A 21,139-nucleotide genomic window follows, 5' to 3' on the forward strand; every position below is an offset into this window, starting at 1 on the left:
CCACGCATACTGTGTTTCTTGACAAAAAGTGACTTACAAAAACTAAATCAATATATTGTTTTATATGAAGGAGTAGGCAGCATCATTTTTACATAATTCTGAAGCAAAAACTCTAGTCTACAACCTCCAATAACCAGAAGTCTTGTGAACACAGATTTAATATACTTTTTTTGGCCTTATTTCAGAGACTGAAGTTTTTTGTTTTTTCAATAACCACGCAGAAACATTATTCCTTCAAAAATACAAACATGTACATACATGTTCCTCACATATTATGGTAGCCTAGTTTGTGCTGAATACAGTGTAATGACACTTGTGTCATTAATGTGTTTATGAACAAATGAAAAAAGCACAAATGTCAGAGCATGTCAAAACTTCTCCAGGCCCCAAATCAGCCTCAGACTCCAGAGGGTTAATATACCTGAGCGGCCCGCCCAAGTAAAGTGTGCACTGTGCACTGTGATGGAATAGGTTGGTTGTGTTGTTTTTCACTGTGCGATGACATATTTAACAGATCGTTTTAATCTGCACCTGGTCGCTTTTCAAATAACCAAACCACTTCCATATAACTGAATTAGTGCTACCTTTTTTGTCGACGATTTCATCATTTTTGGATAATAACTTGAGGTTAGTTTCACTTTCATCGCTGCTTCCACTAATTTTTGTTGTGCTTGTATTGAGTTCGCTTTGCAAAGTGCCGTAGGAAAGTGGCTTTGTTCTTTGACGTGAACGTTAAAAGCTGCACGCTGATTGGCTGTTGACGCATATTTCTGCTGTATGATTGGCTCCTATATTAATCCATATCGAGTAAAAATGCCTAGAGCTTATCATCGTTATTGACATATATTTTATCGCGATTCGATATGTTATCGTTTATTGGCACAGCCCTAATTCTGACTTTTTTCCTCACATTTTTTCTTTTTCTCAGAATTGCATGATATAAACTCACAATTGCGTGATATAAAGTCAGAATTGCGAGATATAAACTATTACCTTTTATACTTTTTATACTATACAATTACCTTTTTAGTTTTTTGTTTATTGGTGGAAACAAGCTTCCATAGATTCGCTTTATAAAATATGATCAAATAAATTTGATCAAATAAAAAACGTTTTCTGCTATAAAATGTGCAGTTTCTTCTTAGTTTTTGTATTTGTGAACACTGAAGACCATTTCTGGACACCCAGAGGAAAGAAAATCACAAAGGAATCTTTTTAATATCTCGGATGGGTGCTAATGAGAATAAACAGAGATCATGTACAGATCTTTCTCAAATCTGCTTTTCTCCTGAGATAAAGTCTTCAAGAATCTCACACGAGTCTCCAAGAGATCTCAACAAAGTTCTAAACAGAGCTCAGATTAGCCTGTATCCCCAAGAGAACTCATTATGAACTCAAATATATTTCTCAAACTCTCCCAAGAGTAAATGATCTGAACGTCTGTTCTCTTACTGAATGTACTGTAAGTTATTGTTTATTTTTATTAAGTTCTGAGCAAAAGAAATAGCAACATCTGAGCAATAAAATTGTCATCTGAGCAAGCAACTTGAAAAATTTATATTATCCTTATCTTTATCGACCACGCAGTGCCAACTAAAAGTGACTAATACAATATTACAACTGGCACTATCAACATGTTACTAAAGACTTTGCATTCCTAACATGCATATTTTTAGTGTCATATGCAACAAAAGCATCTAGCCTGTTGGCAGCGGTTTGAAATGTGTCAGTAGCAGTAAAAGAAACTGGCATGATTAATTTGTCATTTTCTTGTACAAGAGCCCTCATGACAGTCATTCAGTGGTCACAGAATTTTTTTAAAGGCCTGCATATTATACATGTGCCATTCTCTGCTCTGTGTCTTTTCATGCCAGGCTTCTCTTTACCGTAAATTTTAAAATTTTATTCTAGCTTCATAGCATGAAAATGGATTTGGATAGAAGGTATTTAATATTACAAGGTTGTTCACTGAATAATAAGCGACACACATTCATGTTAGGTCATGTCTACTTTCAAAAATTACTTTCGGTTGCTTTGTTGCTTCAAATCACAGTCAGTGCTCTTTTACAATATATATCATAATTTTCACTTTGTAACTTTTGACATTGCATAACAGATTTAAAATCATTCTAAGAGCTAAATAATAGCAGCTTAACATAAAACTGTGAACCAAGTAAAAATTACAGCAGTTTTACTACCCAGGCTATGTTTGAAATAGAATAGGCCTACATTATGTGGAAATTATGCATTTTAGTATGTGAATATGCTGTACTTTGTATGACAATAGACATTTGCTATCTTACTCTTGTCATATTTTATCAAATGACCTCACTACAATATGTAGCATGTTTAATTCAGTGAGTGGCATCCAGTTTTTATCACATATATATATATATATATATATATATATATATATATATATATACTTTTTATTCTGATTTTGTCTTTGTGCAGTCTGATCAAATATTTAAGAAAGACTCGGTTGTCTTGGTTGATATTGTTTTGGTTCATTCATCAGATTAAAAATGGAAGGTCATGTCAAGGGCATTGCATTGTAGGATATATACAACCCATGCAGTGTGCTTCTGTTATATAAGATTATTGAAGATATTATACATCATCGGTATTGCTGGATTATGGACTGAGCCAACGAGGCCTGCCAAAGGAAGCTGAGCACCAGGACCATTGGTGCAAACAGCACAAGCTGACCCCTATGATCCCCTGGATAGGGCAGGGCAAGGCCTGGTTGAGTTGAGTTAGTAGTGTGTTGAAACTTGCAGTTGGTAAGGGTTGTGACATTTCCCAAACACGCTCGAAGCGTTGACCAATCACAACGCACTGGTCCAGCCGACCAATCAGAGCACATTTTGCTTTTCGGAAGGAGGGGCTTCATAGAGACAGGAACTAAACATGGGTGCATTTCCCAAAGCCAACTATGGTCACAAGTTCTGTCGTTACCAACACAATTCAACTGAACTTGTGACCTAACAATGCTTTTGGGAAAAGCACCCCATATGACTATCAGAAATGCACCATCACATGACGACTTTGAAACTCTTGGAGTGTTTCCAATTTTGTGTGCCATCAGATGCTCAGCCAACGGTCCGTGGGTGTGACGTCTGAGGCTGAGACTAGTGACAGACTGGGAGAGAGGTACTGCAACAGTGTATATAATATGTGAAAAATAATGTTTTAAGCAACATTCAAGCATGAAAACCTGTTGTAGTAGACTCCAAAAACAAAATCAAGACTTTGAAAAAAGGCATAATATGGCTTCTTTAAAAACTAGCAGGTAGACTGTAAGAAATTCTGCAATCTCTTTCAAGACTCCATTATTGAACATTTTATTGCTCAGAGGTTGCTTTTTCTAAGCTTATGAGCTTTTCTGAGCTTTGTTCCTATTTAATGGACAGGACAGTATGGAAGAAGAGACAGTAATCATGGATAGGAGAGAGAGGAACAGGAACGGGAAATTACTTTCAGTCAGGACTGGAAATCAGGTTGCTCGAGGCTCTTTCTAAACTCAGGATACTAAGTGGTGATTCTCTTAAACATCTCATTTAGGTATCAACTTTGTCTTCAGATGATTCTCCTAAAATTCCTTAGGAGAATGTACATAATGTGCTTGACTGCAATTTTGTGGATGAATAGGATTGAAATATATATTGAAATATTTTTGATGAAATCCGATGGCTCAGTGAGGCCTCTATTGACAGCAAGATAATTAACACTTTCAGTGCCCAGGAAGCTACTAAAGACATATTAAAAACAGTTCATGTGACTACAGTGGTTCAACCTTAATGTTATGAAGCGACGAGAATGCTTTTGTGCTCTAAAAAAAAAAAAAAAAAACTTTATTCAACAATATCTAGTGATTGGTGATTTCAAAACACTGCTTCATGAAGCTTCAAAGCTTTATGAATCTTTTGTTTCGGATCAGTGGTTTGGACCTTGTGGAGCTTCAAACTGCCAAAGTCACGTGATTTCAGTAAACGAGGCTTCAATACGTCATAAGTGTTTCAAAATTTCAATAGTTCACCACTGGGGGGCGTGACTTTGGCAGTTTGATACACGCTCTGAACCACTGATTCAAAACAAAAGATTCGTAAGTCTTTGAAGCTTCATGAAACAGTGTTTTGAAATCACCCATCACTAGATATTGTTGAATAAAGTCGTTATTTAATTTTTTTTGGCGCACAAAAAGTATTCTTGTCGCTTCATAACATTAAGGTTGAACCAATGTAGTCACATGAACTGTTTTAAATATGTTTTAGTAGCTTTCTGGGCATCTGAATGTGTTAATTATCTTACTGGCAATGAAGGCCTCACTGAGCCATCGGATTTTATCAAACATATCTTAATTTGTGTTTTGAAGATGAACGAAGGTCTTACAGGTGTAGAGCGACATGAGGGTGAGTAATCAATGACAGAATTTTCATTCATTCAACCCTTTAAGTTTTGGTAACCTTGACTTTCATTGAGGGACAAAAATGTCTCAGGTTTCACAAAAAATATATTAATTTGTGTTTCAAAGACTAACTAAAGTCTTATGGGTTTGGAACGACATGAGAGTGAGTGCATGATGACAGAATTTTCATTTCTGAGCACTGACTTAAACACACTGTCCTCCCACCCTCTCTTCCTTCTGTATGATTCATCATTCTAAGGTGCGGTTCCCAGAGGCAACACATGTCTTTCTCTACACGTGAACATCTCTATTCACAGCTTTGATCTTAAAAAGAGCAGAAATGAAATTCCAGGGAATGCCCATTAATAAATAATGAGGCCACTGTTTAAAACAGGCTGCATTAAAGGTTGTTTAATTTCAGCACGCATGTATATTTTAAATGAATAAGAGTTTTAAAAAAATGGCCTTGATACTGCCCTTGTCCTTCAATAAATGTGCATGTATTTGTGTGCTGAGTTTAAAATAAATGAATGTACTATTGAATCTCCAGCTTTTGTAGACACCATTCCACGTCTTTATATGACTTTCACTGCCACATTTTTGCTATTCATTATGATGTGGATCTTTTTTTTCCCCCCATTAGCACAGATTTTCCATCTTTTTCACTTTTGCTATTTCTTTCCTTATTTCCATATGATGTGAGAAGATTCTTCAATAACAAATAATGCAGAGCACAGATGTCCAACTCTTTTATGAGGACGAAAATCTCTTACATATCTCAGTTGTTCGTTCATTCAATCAATCAATCAATCAATCAATCAATCAATCAATCAATCAATCAATCAATCAATCAATCAATCAATCAATCAATCAATCAATCAATCAATCAATCAGTCTGTACATTTCTCTCTCTCTCTATCTATCTATCTATCTATCTATCTATCTATCTATCTATCTATCTATCTATCTATCTATCTATCTATCTATCTATCTATCTATCTATCTATCTATCTATCTATCTATCTATCTATATTTTCTGAGAAAAAAATTCAATTAAATCTCCTGAGCTATGACGGATAAAGCTCTAAGCAAACATAATTTTCTTTCTTTCTTTTTTTATTGTGTTTTTATGATGGGCAAATGATCTTTACTGAAAGTATCTTATTATATTATATTAAAAGCTTGTTTACTGAGCAAAAGGTTCCTCTACTATGTGCTAGACTTAAAACGTAGCTCATATTTTCTGCTTTGGTTGGACATAAAATGACTCAATAACAGAGACTGAATCAGAATTAAGACAAACGCTTCACATTCAACTAAAAAGTCAGAAGCCTCAATTAAAAGCAATTACAGTCAATCACTATTAGCATTTGGACACATCTTTAGTTACTATAGACATTACAATGACCTGAATCAATACATAAACAAACTGAAATTAAGTTAAATTAATATACCATGAATCAAATGTTGGCACCATAAGAACTATACTAACCATAAAAAGGAAATGTTGATGTTGGTATGAAAAAAAGAAATAAAATCTACCTGAATCCTCTCTCAGAAAGTTGTGTCAATTTTATAAGTGATCTGGCAACGTTTTAAATTTTCGTTTAAGTCATTTGTAATATATGCAATATATGCTGGCCAATATCTTGGCCCGGTGCGTGTCATTGCATCGTTAGCTTCTGCACCAAATGTTTTAGAGCTGAATTTATGCGTGACATTTGCAGTCTGTTGTTGTCTCTCAAGTGTAGATTTTTTTAGGGGATGATGCTTTCACAAGAATGTTGCCTTTCAATTTGTGCGTTTGTCTGGTTGAATCAGTAAGGTGTGTATTTATTCAGCGGGAGAACTGCATTTGTATTCAATTCATCATTCTTTGTAAGATGGCAGTGTGTTTAAATCCAGGCCGAACAATCTCAATCCCCTCGCCACATCTCCCTCCCTCTCTCACCCCTCGTCATCTCTCTCTCCTTTTCCGAACGTGCCCTGCATGAGAAGCGAGGCAGGCGATTGAGTCGCAATTTCTCTGCGCCGCTTTCATGCCCTTCTGTTTCATCATGGCACTATTTTTCACTATTCTTTCCATATTTCAGCTTCTTTTTTACACTGACGCTTGCATTTGAACCTCAATATTAAATAATCTTCCTCTCAATTCCTCTTCATTTGATTCTCTTTTCATTTGCCAGTTCCTGCAAACCACAGACCTGACTTCCTCTAACTCTTTAATCCCAAATCATTCCTTTATAGCGGACACTATCCTAATAGTCTTGCGTGCAAAAAAAAAACATGCAGTGATAATCTGCTTTCTGACTGCTGATGTCTAATAGCATCAGTGACCTCTGCCACATCCATCAGTCTGATCTGATTCTGATGGGCTGAGCAGTTGGAACAGTTGGATTCCAACTGTAAGTATTAGAGATGTAATGATTCATTTGTTTTCTTGACGAGTCGATTTAAAATTCTGACACAACCGCATTGATCTGTTCCCACCAGTTCTGGCTTGGCTGGTTTTGTCACCATTATTTTCTGAAATAGTGCTCCTTCCTGCAAAAACTATGAAAAATTTCTGTCCAGATTCAGGCCCCATAAACTGCTCTCGTTAAAATTACAAATGACTTACTTCTAGCTTTTTACAAAGGCTGCATCTCAATACTAGTTTTACTTGATCTTAGTGCTGTGTTCAACATACTCTTAGATCGTCTACAAAATTACACTGGTATTCAGGACAGGCATTAGGGTGGTTTAGATCATACCTATCAGACCATTACCATTTTGTTTATTTAAACGAGGAATTATCCAATTTAATGTCAGTAAATGATGGAGTGCCACAAGGGTCTGTGTTAGGCCCTCTTCTGTTTTTAATATAGATGCTGCTGCTTGGTAATATTATTAGAAAACATGGAATTAGTTTCTTTAGTTTAGTTTTTTTTTTTTTTTTTTTTTCACATGATTACATTTTTTTAGAGCTTAAGGAAAAATTTAAAGATACATTTTTTTAAAAATTATACTTTATATAATTCATATTTTATGCTATGTTCTCTGTAGTGGACACCAGGACTAAGTTGTTTAAAAAAATAAAATGACATTAAATTACAATGGCTTTTTTTATTTATTTTTTTTATTCCCAAATCAATTTTTAGGTTACAGGATTTTTTTTAAACTATGTTATGAAAGATAGAACGGAATGAATCAATATACCATTTTACTTTATGCAATATGTGGGTAAAATGGCCATACATCTCTGTTTTCCCATTCAGTACAATGCATCTATACACTGTATTTAATTAGCATATTAATGTGTTCTTGGAGCAACATGTAATGAAAAAAGAAGTGTAATAATGGGAGTAAAAATTGGCAACATTTTCATAATAATATCTAATAAGTAATATAAATATTGATATATAATTTATTTCACTATTCACTTGTTGTATCTTCCAAAATGCCTGATAATCATGATTTAAGTCCTGGTGTCCTCAAAGGTCACGTATGAAATCAGTGTCCTGTTTTGTAACAGAAAGTCACATTTTGATTAGAAACCCCATAACATTTTCCTGAGATGTTGATTGATAACAAACAATTTGAAAATTAATCCGATTTAAATGATAATTACTTATCAATTAGATATAAAATATTGGATGACCAGTTATTTTTTTCTATTAAATTCAGATAAGATTGAGGTATTACTTATTAGACCAAAAACCTTTACACATAATCGGTAACAGTTTAGAATACTGATCCTTCATTAATGAATAAATACACAGGAACAAATGAATAATGCATTATTAACACTCTAGTAATTACTATTAACTAACAATAAACTCTGATTAATGAATTAGTAAGTAATAGTGCTCAGTTGTAGGTGGTAGTTCACTATTAACTAATCAGTAACTACTGTTTTTTCATACCTCTAAAAGAACTACTAAGAAACTACTATATACAGGTTCATAATTAACATGAATGATTCATAATGTATAATTAATTCTAAAGTAAAGGCCTTGGTAATCCACTAGTAATGACTGAAGTATTACTAAATACTTAAGAAAGAATTACTAATTATTTGGATCAGTATTCTAAAGTGAAAAACATGATAACTCTCTAGTAACTACTGTAGTCATTGTAAACTTTTGATGTTTTTGTATGTTTTTGTACAGTAATTCCTTATGCTATATTTGGCAACACTTAAGTAATTACTAGTGGGTTACTATGATCTTCACTTTAGAATACTGATCCAAAAAAGAAGTAGTTACTTTAGAGTTATATAGTAACTCTTGAGTTATTACTCTCCAATAGACCCCTTAAAGTTTGTAAACATTGCAACGTTTCCTGGTGGGCGGGGCTTAGCTGGAGGCAAAAAGAGGCGCTGGATGCAATGTTGACAAGCGTAAGCTAGCATGTTTTAGGGGGGATTTATTAAACATAGATGCAGAAGAAGGTTCAGAACTGTCCGAATATGTACAGTCACTGTACTCAGACTATGCGGCACCGTGACAGCTATTTTTGTAAATTTACTTAAGTTTTGGATATTTCCTAGACAACATATGAATTACTTTCGGATGGTTCGGGGAATTTTGTCAAGGTTTATTGTCTAATGTAACCTAACGCTGGGCTAACTATGATTATGGCTATAGCAATGTGGATTATTTGAAGAGACCATTCATTGATGGCACACACATCTATCGCTGTATGTTTGTTTAACATTTAAGCTAGCTAGTGTGCTGAAGGTTGGCGACTTTGCACCTATAAAGAAACTTGCTGATTTGTACTAGATAAAACCAACACACCATTACATATGCATCGATTATTTTACCTGATATGAAGTGTGCACTGCAAACACGAGTATTATTTATGATCGTCTCCGTCCAGTCTGTACGCCGTATTGCTTTCAACCACAATTATCTTTTTGATTTCTGTGAAGGAATGTCTGCCGGGATCTGGTAAAACTTTAGTTTTGAACCAAAAGTCCTGTTCCTTCTATTCTGGCAGCCAAAAACAAAACAAGACGACATTTTAAAGTCAAAATCACAAACTTAGTGCGCCTGCTATGAGTTCTTATTTATGTTTTGCCTCCAGCTAGAGCGGTGACGTCACAGTGACATAGGCGATTAAGGGATCTAAACTTTACAAAAACATCAAAAGTTTACAGTGACTTCAGTAGTTACTAGAGAGTTATCATGCTTTTAACTTTAGAATACTGATCCAAATAATTAGTAATTCCTTCTTAGGTATTTGGTAATACTTCACTCATTACTAGTGGCTTACCAAAGCCTTTACTCTAGAATTAATTATACATTATTCATAATTTACATTAATTACGAACCTGTATATAGTAGTTCTTAGTAGTTCTCTGGGAGGTATGAAAAAACAGTAGTTACTGATTAGTTAATAGTGAACTACCACCTTTAACTGAGCACTATTACTTACTAATTCATTCATCAGAGTTTATTGTTAGTTAATAGTAGTTACTAGAGTGTTAATAATGCATTACTCATTTGTTCCTGTGTAGTTATTCATTAATGAAGGATCAGTATTCTAAAGTGTTACCACACAATCTTTTAGAATACAAATTGTGTCTAGAAGGATGTACTGTTCATCCTCTACAGTTAGAGACCTGGGTATTATATTAGACAGCAACTTGTCTTTTGAAAATCATATTTCATATGTAACAAAAGCAGCCTTCTCCCATCTCAGAAACATTGCTAAGCTATGGAACATGTTATCTGTTTCTGATGCAGAAAAGCTATGCATTCATGACGTCTAGACTAGATTACTGTAATGCATTATTAGCTGGTTGTCCTTCTTCCTCAATAAACAAGCTACAGTTGGTCCAAAATGCAGCTGTTAGAGTTCTTACAAGGTCAAGAAAATATGATCATATAACACCAATTTTATCATCTCTACACTGGTTACCTATTAAGTTACGTATTGATTACAAAGTATTGCTACTGACCTATAAGGCCCTAAATGGTTTAGCTCCTGTACATTTAACCAATCTTCTAATGCCCTACAATCCATCACGCTCTTTACGGTCACAAAACTCTGGATTTTGATTTGTACCTAGGATATCTAAGACCACTAAAGGAGGTTGAGTGTTTTCACATCTAAACTCTGGAATAGCCTTCCTGGTAATGTTCGGGCTCAGACACACTCTCCCAGTTTAAATCTATAAAAAATAATTAGCAGCTATGCTAATTATTTTCCATTTGCTTTTCTGTTTCTACCTCGGGATGCAAACCACACCAGAGTTTGTTAATGTGCAAAAGAAGGGTTGATAATGAATTCAAGAATGTCCTTTACATAGCAGTAGCAGTTAGTATACAAACTTAATGCATCCAGGTCAATAGGTGTCAGTATAAAGACCATAGATAAAAGTCACTCATGGTACACTAGTCTCAGAAACTAATATTTTTATGATTCATAAAAAATGAATCACTGTCTAGGCAAATTGAGATTTTGGTATGGAGATAAATATTAGGATCATGATTTACAGTAGTATTGCAGCACAGTGAGAGTGTAGAGTAACACTGTATGTTGTTTTCTTCTGGAATCAGATTGGACCATTAAAATGCGTGTGACGTGTTTACTGGTATGAGGGCGGGGCAACCTGTCACTCAAATGAGATTGACCAATAGCAAACCACAATGATCCAATCATTTCCTGATGGACAAAATCAAGTCTGCCCTACCTTTTTGTCTTGTTTGAAAAGCTGTTTCACTCAAACATACAGTGGGTATGAAAAGTATTCAGACCCCCTTACATTTTTCACTCTTTGTTATATTGCAGCCATTTGCTAAAATCATTTAAGTTCATTTTTTTTCCTCATTAATGTACACACAGCACCCCATATTGACAGAAAAACACAGAATTGTTGACATTTTTGCAGATTTATTAAAAAAGAAAAACTGAAATATCACATGGTCCTAAGTATTCAGACCCTTTGTGACACTCATATATTTAACTCAGGTGCTGTCCATTTCTTCTGATCATCCTTGAGATGGTTCTACACCTTCATTTGAGTCCAGCTGTGTTTGATTATACTGATTGGACTTGATTAGGAAAGCCACACACCTGTCTATATAAGACCTTACAGCTCACAGTGCATGTCAGAGCAAATGAGAATCATGAGGTCAAAGGAACTGTCTGAAGAGCTCAGAGACAGAATTGTGGCAAGGCACAGATCTGGCCAAGGTTACAAAAAAAATTCTGCTGCACTTAACTCCCTGAGGTCTGAAAACGCGTTGGCGCGTTTTGCAGGATTTTTTTAACATTGCAGCAAAACAGACTTAAAATACTCCGTCATTTCTTGTCATAGAGACATAAGTAATATATCAATTGAAACTATAGAATGTTTTCTTTTATTTGTGTACACTCAGAGTAAAAACACAATTTTGTGCTTTTTGTAAAATAAAGAAAACTAACATGATGCGTGATCTCTCATCTCCCTCTGAACGAAGTCCAATCTGATGGTTTTCAGAAAATGAACTTTAACTTATGAATACTATTGACAAAAAAAATGACACTTACGTCCAAAGAAATGTTGAAATGTCAGGTTTTAAATCATGCAAGTCAAATCGAAAACAAACATTTTGTGTTTATGTAATCTGTATGAAAAGAGAGCCATGTCAGAAGTCTGTGATTCAGCTCATTATCGGCTAATGCAGCCACGCCCACGGACCCAGCACTATTCAGACGCAAATTCAGAGGCAATACATGCATTCATCATCTCAATCGTGTATTTATTGTCTTGAAAAGTGTTTATTTGGATGTTAAAGCCGTGGTTAGCGATCTCTAGAAGACATGCCTTTAGTTCCTAGTTCCTTTTCTTCTTTATATGAATTTGTGGCCTAAAGGTGTACAGAGAGCGCCTTCCGGCTGCAAGTATGAATTGAAAAGACTATTCCTGAAATGTCCTCTTCTTCTTTAGAATAATTTGTGGACTAAATGTGCACAGAGAGCGCCCTCCGGCTGCAAGTATGAATTAAAAACACAGTATCTAGCACTCATAGTGATGACAATAAATATTACTTCTCAGTATAGAAAATTGACATAAATATATAAGAATCCATCAATATTTCTCCAAATGTGCATGCTTTTAAGCTAAAAGCCTATATAAAATGTCATAGAGGTAACATAATTGTTCAGGCACTTTTTAAATTGTAATAATATTTCACAGTATTGCTGTTTATTTATTATTATGAGTTATTATGAGCTGAGACATTATTACAGAGCCTACCTTACTGAAAGACCTCATTAATATGCAAGACATTTCAGGTCATTATTATGTGATTCTTTTGTCTTCTCAGGTGTAAATGACCCATTATTCATGATCATTCACGCCTCAACGCATACTGTGTTTCTTGACAAAAAGTGTCTTACAAAAACTAAATCAATATATTGTTTTATATGAAGGAGTAGGCAGCATAATTTTTACATAATTCTGAAGCAAAAACTCTAGTCTACAACCTCCAATACCCAAAAGTCTTGTGAACACAGATTTAATATACTTTTTTTGGCCTTATTTCAGTGACGTAAGTTTTTTGTTTTTTCAATAACCACACATAAACATTATTCCTTCAAAAATACAAACATGTACATACATGTTCCTCACATATTATTGTAGCCTAGTTTGTGCTGGATACAGTGTAATGACACTTGTGTTATGAATGTGTTTATGAACAAATGAAAAAAGCACAAATGTCAGGGCATGTCAAAACTTCTCCAAGCCCCAAATCAGCCTCAGACTCCAGAGGGTTAAGATTCCTAAGAGCACAGTGGCCTCCATAATCCTTAAATGGAAGACGTTTGGGACAACCAGAACCCTTCCTAGAGCTGGCCGTCTGGCCAAACTGAGCTATCGGGGGAGAAGAGCCTTGGTGAGAAAGTTAAAGAAGAACCAAAAGATCACTGTGGCTGAGCTCCAGAGATGCAGTCGGGAGATGGGAGAAAGTTGTAGAAAGTCAACCATCACTGCAGCCCTCCACCAGTCGGGGCTTTATGGCAGAGTGGCCTGACGGAAGCCTCTCCTCAGTGCAAGACACATGAAAGCCCGCATGGAGTTTGCTAAAAAAAACACCTGAAGGACTCCAAGATGGTGAGAAATAAGATTCTCTGGTCTGATGAGACCAAGATAGAACTTTTTGGCCTTAATTCTAAGCGGTATGTGTGGAGAAAATCAGGCACTGCTCATCACCTGTCCAATACAGTCCCAACAGTGAAGCATGGTGGTGGCAGCATCATGTTGTGGGGGTGTTTTTCAGCTGCAGGGACAGGGCGACTGGTTGAAATCGAGGGAAAGATGAATGTGGCCAAGTACAGGGATATCCTGAACGAAGACCTTCCAGAGTGCTCAGGACCTCAGACTGGGCCGAAGGTTTACCTTCCAACAAGACGATGACCCTAAGCACACAGCTAAAATAACGAAGGAGTGGCTTCACAACAACTCTGTGACTGTTCTTGAATGGCCCAGCCAGAGCCCTGACTTAAACCCAATTGAGCATCTCTGGAGAGACCTAAAAATGGCTGTCCACCAACGTTTACCATCCAACCTGACAGAACTGGAGAGGATCTGCAAGGAGGAATAGCAGAGGATCCCCAAATCCAGGTGTGAAAAACTTGTTGCATCTTTCCCAAAAAGACTCATGGCTGTATTACATCAAAAGGGTGCTTCTACTAAATACTGAGCAAAGGGTCTGAATACTTAGGACCATGTGATATTTCAGTTTTTCTTTTTTAATAAATCTGCAAAAATGTCAACAATTCTGTGTTTTTCTGTCAATATGAGGTGCTGTGTGTACATTAATGAGGAAAATGATTTTAGCAAATGGCTGCAATATAACAAAGAGTGAAACATTTAAGGGGGTCTGAATATTTTCCGTACCCACTGTATGTCACAACAGAAAAAAAAATAAAATAAAAAAATATCGGAACGTTTTGTGCTGACTTTGGAGATGCCGGATTGGAACAAACAACCAAAGTGCACCTTTAAATTCAAATCCATTCTTCATCTGGATGCTTTTCTCAGCAACTAATGGAATTTGCAATTAATTTGTGATTAATATAATTAATTAATAAGCATATCATGTAATTTGCTGGATCTTTTTAATTAACCTACAGCCCTACTTTAAATATATATGGTCATTTTTGTCCCCGCCACTTTATGAAATAGCTTGCAGCAAGGATATGTCTAAAACAGGAAAAATCTACAGTTGTTGAGCAGGATTTTCATTCTGGAAATGTGCATTATAATAAGAGGCAGTCCAGCACTATAATTTGTTATCAGTTGTGGAAAGTGACAGTGGCAATGTTCTTTTGCAGGCAGCTCTAAGACATGAGCTCTAATCTATTGTCTATTCATGGCTCGCTATGTTCTAGTGAAATAAAAAAAACAATGCAAACTAATGTGTCACCAAATCATCATGATATACACACAAGATACTGTAGCAATCTATTAAAGTAAAAAGTAGGGCTGTGAATCTTTTTTTTTTTTTTTTTTTTTTTAATAATTAATCACGCATTGCTTTATCATAATTATTTGCACCTAACATATAAAAATATTTACACATTCATTCTGTATCTCATAATAAATATAAACTTCAATCATCCTATAAAGCTATAACAATAAATGTCTCGTTTACTGTAGCTTTGGTTTATTATTTATGAGAAGTAACTCCAGATGGTGTTTCTCTGTCTCTGTCATCATTCTATCTGCTCTACTGTTTGGATGAAATGTCTGTTCATATTTTACTTCAAAGCTGATTTTACACATTCATGCAAACTACTTGCACTAAATGTTTTATTCAGTAATTTTATTGCTTAAATTACTAATTTAAACATTTGTGTCAGTATTTTTATGTGAGAATTGATCCTCTCTTGTATATAATGTCAGTATCATGTTTCAATATTTCTATGAAAAGTGCCCTGTATGGACTTGAAGACATGAAGCATTATTTCCAAACATATTGCTGCTCTAAGCAAGATGATGCATGGTAAAGAGTATGGATTTTAATGCAATTTAGTACAATATAGCTTGGAATTTGCTCATAATCATAGCATCAGGATGTGAAAAAACAGATGATGCATTAAACACATTAAATTTTTTTTTTTTCTTTTTTTTTTATGTACCTACATTTCACTGCAGTTTCTATCTGAAATGAACACTAATGGCAGTAAATTCTTTTCACACAAATTATAAATGGGCTACAGGGGTAGGTTACTGATTAATAAAAACTTATTTTTGTATGGTTACTACCTCAAAACACCTTTACCATAGTGCATGATTTGTAAATAATAATTACATTTTGATGTTTGTATCACATAACCAGCTCAATATGGCTTTTCTGATGTAGTAAACTCAAGTTTTGTAGCTCAACACTGAGTCATGATAAATAAGCTCAAAGCTTGAAGCAAGCATTTTCAAATGCATTTTATTTCACTTTTGCTTTTAACACTCATTAGATTTGTATATGATTTAGTGTATGTCTTATGCTATTTCCAAATGCGGTAGAGCATTAACCTTTTATGTTTTCTTTAAATTCATCTGTTTCGGATAAAACTGAAAGCACTTTTTGCACCACTTACTTTGAACTTTAAAAGCATTGCGAAAAGTGCAAGAAGCAATGTATATCGTTTTGCAGAAATGTCATCATAGGCATGTTTTTCTGATGAGCCTGGGTTGAAAATATTACCAGTAGACCAACATCTCATATTTGCAAAAAAACTTTAGATTTGAATTTAATGGGAAAGAATTGTAATTCATTAATACATTTCAGTATTAAATATTCATCCATCCAACCGCTTGTTACCCACTGAACCACAATGCCACCTGTATTCAGCATAAGTACACATATAAGTATATATCTTCTGCTTTTTCTGCCATTTAATTGGAGAATTATCTTGGAGAACTCAAAACAAAGGGCCAAAACAAGAATGGAATAATTTGCAATAATCTTTGTGTTATGTGTCTAAGTGAAAGTCTAAGTGTCAAAGTGTCTTCCATCCACCTATTTTTATGTGCATTTTGGGATATTACATAAAAACATGCTGAATGGAAGAAATGTGCACATAAATTTTAAAAAACATATGCGCTCAAATGAGTCGGATAAGTTTTTTATGCGATACGAAAACATGCATTCTGAGGCGCAAGTAATTTATTACACTGATCAAAATTATAAATGCAACACTTTTGTTTTTGCGCCCATTTTTCATGAGCTGAACTCAAAGATGTAAGACTTTTTCAATGTATTCAAAAGGCCTATTTCTCTCAAATACTGTCTAAATCTGTGTTAGTGAGCACTTCTCCTTCTGCCGAGATAATCCATCCACCTCACATGCTGTCTGATTAGAAAAAAAACAGTCAGTATCTGGTGTGATCACCATTTGCTTCACGCAATGCAACACATCAACACAGATTTGTGAACAATATTGGAGAGAAATAGGCCTTTTGTGTACATAGAAAAAGTACTTTGAGCTTTGAGTTCAGCTCATGAAAAATGGAGGCAAAAACAAAAGTGTTGCGTTTATAATTTTGTTCAGTGTATATATGAAAATTATTATATATTTGTGGCTTCTATTGCAGCAAATTTTTCTTAGTGATATTTAGCGCCAGTTTATCAGGATGAGACGATTTTGTTCTCTTCTACTCACTGGATGGAAATAGTGCTTAATTCGCAAATGTTTTATGCAATATTCCAAATTTTGGCACAAGTTAAAGTTGCGTCCCAAATGACGCACTATACACCATGCACTTATACACTATGTACTTATGCACTATGTACTCATCCATGTAGTGTGTGAATTTTATAAAGTTATTTTGTCATTTATCATCAGAGTCTGACAGCCCCTCCCCGTCCGCTATGTAATAAAAGCTGTGACAGTTGAGTGCATGAAGTGTCCGACATTCCACACTCCGTTAATTTAGTGCATCCGGTTTTTTAAAATTGCACTTTTTCTTTTTGGATTTTTCAGTGTGAACTCACTACTCGCACTATCTATTCTTAAAAACATAGAATAATGCATAAGTACACGAATAGGGATGCACCTATAGCTTATGATGCCTGAAAATGCTGTCTAGGTAGGCAGCTCACTAGGTTTTCAAATCCGTTTAGTTTACACTCGATAATTTGTCAATAACTGCTTATTTAATATGGACCTTAACCACATAACGTCCAAATCAATTGACAATTCTGGTGGCACAAAAGTAACCTGAAAACACGACAACAAAGACTAACGTACCCTTTTAAGTTTGGTTTGGACATCAGATCTGTCAATAGCAGGATCATGATAAGCTAGCCGGAGAGAGTGGGATAGAAGGAGATAACATAGAGAGAGCTCTTACTTCTGACACCAAAGCTGAGTAGGTGCTGTTTCAGCTCTGAGGGAGATCTGGCAGTGAAAGCTAATGGACTCCACATCGACTCACTGGATTTCTTTCCTGCTGTTTGAGTGTCTGTTGTTTGCCAGACTGTGAGTATGCTTCTTCTCATTGGGTTGATGTTTGAGAATCAGTGAGATGCAATGGTGTACATCCTGAGCGGGTTTAATCCGGAGGAGTGGCGGTCCAGGAAAGTTGAGATTCGCAAGAATTATCCAATCGGTAAAAATATTCTGTGACAGTAAGTGACTGAATCATTTAAATCAGCAATAGTATGCTCACTTTTTGTCAATAAAATGGCCCTCAGAATGGAGAAACTATAAGATATCTCTCCCAAGGTCCCTTATGAATTCCAACTAACCAGTTCAGTTGCAAGCCAGTATTTCAAATCCTCTTTCACGGCACACAAGCTCACAGAATCTGACTTCTCTTCCTCACTCAGAATGGAAAGCCACAAAAAGGAGTTATTTGTAATTATGTGCCATTGTTCACTGTCATTGTTCAGTTCTGGCTTTAGGAAAGAAGCGTCCTCAGATGTCCTCGCTAATTGAAGTGGAGCCCCTTCTGTTGTGCCGGACCAGTCAAGGAAAAAGCACATTCATCATTTTTTGTTTAGTCCAAAGGAAGGTTGTTCTGTAGACAAAGCAAAAGAGAATATTCAATAATCAGATATGAGCTAGCGATGCTAAAAGTTTTCAGTGATGGCAGCTTTAAAGATCACACTGACAGTATAGTCCTGTTGACGTTTTGTATGAAAGAAAATGGGTCATTTATTAAAGATGGATAGGGAGTAAATGGATTCAAAGAAACCAGGGCTGCGTTTCCCAAAAGCATCGTGAGCCCAAGTTGATCGTGGAGACCATTGTCACTGATGTTCTCTATGATCAACTTAGCTTACGATGCTTTTGGGAAATGCAGCCCAGAACAGTCAAACCTTGTTTAGAAAATCAGGTCATTAATGCGCTCTACCAGAACACTTGTAGATTGGTTCTCTTGATTCTTATGGTCTGGACCAAGAACCAAGATGATACATTTAGTCCTGGTTCCCTTAGCGTTCACACTGTCATTTTTAACACCGAACCTAAAAATAAAAAAAGGCTTTTATGATGTGTATTTTTCTACAGAACTTGTCGAACATCCAAAACAATGCTGTGTTCTGGGCTAAATGCGCTCGCTGTATGTGTGTACCTATGATGGCGTATATGATGGAGCTGACAACTTGTGAAAAGTTTATTAAATGTGTAAAGGAGTCAAAACCGAGGCAGGAATCCCTTCGTCACACACAAACGAAGATCTGCTTTGAGGAGACGCGGTTCTGATGCCTGTACCGAACTGTGATGGGCAACATCCCGACTATGACGAGAAAAAACAGGTATGCTTGCACATTATGTCCTTTTTTTAGGGTCGCATTTTGTGACATCATGTCATGTTTTTGGTTCATTTAGATGTCTTTGGTCCATGTTGCATTCATATTTCAGTCGAACCGCACCAGAGTTCATTTGAAAGTGGACCGAGACCCACCTTTCAGGGGTCTCTGTCCGCTTGTTTTTTGCACACCAGGGTCGAGATTTTTGGAGTACGTTTTACAAGAAAAAAGTCTTTCTACTTTAAAATTTCACATTTAATTAAACATCTTATTTGCTGTTTCTTTGTAATTATTTGTGAATTTTAATATTTTTAAAGTAATTTTAAAGTAAATCTACTATTTTTTTTTCTTTTTCAATGTCCTGTATTTATAGCCTGACTTCGTCATACTCATATTCTGTGAGTCTGATACTGCTCCATTGCACTTGAATTATGGTTAACCGAACCAGTAAAAAAAAAAAAAACTCTGCACTCAATTGGATAGACCTACAACCAATCAGAGCAACGCAGTAAGTGACGTATGTTGAACTTGTACTTAAACTTTTGCCGAATCCCGTTGGAAGGACGGCAAACACATCTTTCCCATCGACAAATGCCGTGATTACGGTTCTTTGTTCATCTTTTAAAATTAATGCGCTGTCGATTTATTTTATTACAGACGTGATAGCGGAATATAAACATCTTACTTCTCCAGCTGCAGTCATCGTTGGTGAAAACCAATTCAACCCAAGCGCTCTTTGATGACGTGGGTGGTTACGTAACCGCAGATAGCCTGTCCATCATCGATTAAAGCCCGCCTTGGCAATTTGATTGGCTCGGCATTCTGGGACCCGAGCATAGTTACTCCACAATGGATCGAGTCCAGACCGAACTTCCCGTCCAAAAAATGTTGTGGGCGGGGTTCGGGCTGGCACCCAGGCTACTGTATTTAGGCACTAAGACAGCTTTCCAGGTGTTGGACCAGAGCTACTGTGTATCTGTGTTTGTGTTCCAGGCTGATATATCATATATTCTGAACAGACAGTGTGAATGTAAATGCAATTCAAGTCAAGTCAAGTCACCTTTATTTATATAGCGCTTTTTACAATGCAGATTGTGTCAAAGCAGCTTTACATTGATAACTGGTACAGTACATAAATTTTGGCTGCACAGCAGCTCTTAAATAATAGTGTCAATGCAGGCAGATCAAAGCACTGTTGAATAAATATCAAGAAAACTGTTGAATATCAAATGTCAAGTCAAATGTCAAGTGTCCCCAACTAAGCAAGCCAAAGGCAACGGCGGCAAGGAACCCAAACTCCATCAGGTGACATCAGTTGGCAAACAAGTGGCAAATAGGTGTTAAAATGGAGAAAAAAAAAAACCTTGGGAGAAACCAGGCTTAGTCGGGGGGCCAGTTCTCCTCTGGCGAACAGTGCTTTGTTACAAATCAGGTTGCTATCATAAGTCTGCTTTGTTGAGGAAGCGGTTTGTTGAGGAACTGTGCTACTGGCTGTCGTGTCGATGAGGCCTTCACAATGGATGATCTAGTCGACTCAATCTCTGCTGATACTTCAGGGCTGCCTGTTTTAGAACTACTTGTGTTCACAAGTTTCATCCATATACACCCACAAATAAAAATAAAAACAATTCAAGACATACTGTACCAGCATATGCAATGCAGAAAGAAAAAGTTAATTAAGCTGCATATATAGAATATTAATTTAATGCCAATCTTAATTAATTTTTAAAGACTTGAATATTGGCAAGCGATCAGTTACAATGTAAAGAGGGATCACTAGTGGATGTGTCACTGGGCCTTTTAGCGACAGGAGATTTCAAAGTCTGTCAGTCATTCTTAATACTGACAGTCACTCTCAATAGAGTTCAAAATCTGCCAATAAAACGTATCCATTCGGCCTGATGCCAGAATGCTGAATGGCTATAAAAATGCTAAATTCAATCTACTAAAATTGAATCCTCTGACCTCTATGTAAAATGCAATAGGAAAGAAAAGCCAT

Source organism: Chanodichthys erythropterus, chromosome 13, assembly GCF_024489055.1.
Source record: "Chanodichthys erythropterus isolate Z2021 chromosome 13, ASM2448905v1, whole genome shotgun sequence".
NCBI lineage: Eukaryota > Metazoa > Chordata > Actinopteri > Cypriniformes > Xenocyprididae > Chanodichthys > Chanodichthys erythropterus.